Here is a 1,426-nt window from a genome sequence, read left to right as displayed (position 1 = left end):
TCCAAGAATGAAGTAAACCTTTCTCTTTGTAAAGTTATGAATATTTCGTCAAATAGTTAGAAATGCTTCCAAAGATATCCGCTTCCGTCATTCCGTTAATATTCATAAACCACAGCTCTTGGCCAGCCAATGACATAACTAATTTTTTAGATGTGGTCTCCTGATTGGACTACCTGATGATCCTATTTTACTACTTGATCGGATGGTCCATACCTGCTGTGTGAGTCTGTTATCCCTGTCAGCCCGGGTCGCCACCACGTCGGCCTCCCAGCAGCTGCTGTACAACTGTCCTTCATTGAACTCCCACAGCCAGACGAGGGTATAACGGCCAAGCAGCGCGAAATCATCGGGACTTGTCAGCAGTTAGAAATAATAGTCGTTCTAAAAATAGTGCTGAATAAGTTATGACAATTTGTTTAACTTTAAAATCACTCTGTTTACACAGATGTATATGTCCTCGTATTACCATTGCAAAAGCGTATTAAACAGATTTGGGGATTCTTTAGTGTCTTTACGTTACACTCATGTCAATAATACCTTCGCGAACATTTTGTTCCGACAGCCATTTGTTAGTTGGAACTTGATTGTTATATTTCAGCCATGCCATAGGTATGGTGAAATATATTGTTATATTGCAATCCATACATAGTATGGGATTGCAATATATTGCTTTTTCTTTGTTTCTCCTCCTGTCAAATCTTCAATTGGAGTCAACTTTTTCATTTTTGGGCCAAATGAGCTGAAATTTGGTATGGGCATAGAGTTGGCAAATACCCAGGCGTTCTTTTCACTTTCTTGATAGAGGCCTTAGAATTTATGATATTTAGGGTTTTTGGTCATATTTAGACAAAATATGTTTATTTTGGGCCCGTGTGCCCTGGTATTACAAGCTAATGACCTGAAATTTGGTACAGAGGTGCATTAAACATATGAGCACAGAAAACCATCAACACTTTCTTCATAGATTGCTTAAAAAGTTATTTTAGGGGTTTTGGCCATTTTTGACTAAAAATGTACATTTTTGGCTCCTATGCCCTTGTATTAAAACCAAATGACATGAAATTTGGTATATACGTGCATTGGCTATATGACCACAGAACCCCATCAACACTTTATTCATTGTTTTCTCCAAAAAATGAGTTATTTTAGGGTTTTGGGCCATTTTTGACTAAAAATGTATATTTTTTGCTCCTATGCCCTTGTATAGAAACCAAATGACCTGAAATTTGGTACAGAGGTACATTGAACATATGCTCACAGGATCTCATTAACACTTTCTTCATAGATCACTTCAAAAATTAGTTATTTGGGGGTTTTCAGCCATTTTTGACTAAAAATGTATACTTTTGGCTTCTATGCCCTTGTATGTAAACCAAATGACCTGAAATTTGGTAGAAAGGTTAATTGGACTTATGACAACAGGACT

This window comes from Branchiostoma floridae, chromosome 19 (assembly GCF_000003815.2).
Source record: "Branchiostoma floridae strain S238N-H82 chromosome 19, Bfl_VNyyK, whole genome shotgun sequence".
Classification (NCBI taxonomy): Eukaryota; Metazoa; Chordata; class Leptocardii; order Amphioxiformes; family Branchiostomatidae; genus Branchiostoma; species Branchiostoma floridae.
Note: the sequence above shows the minus strand (reverse complement) of the source record.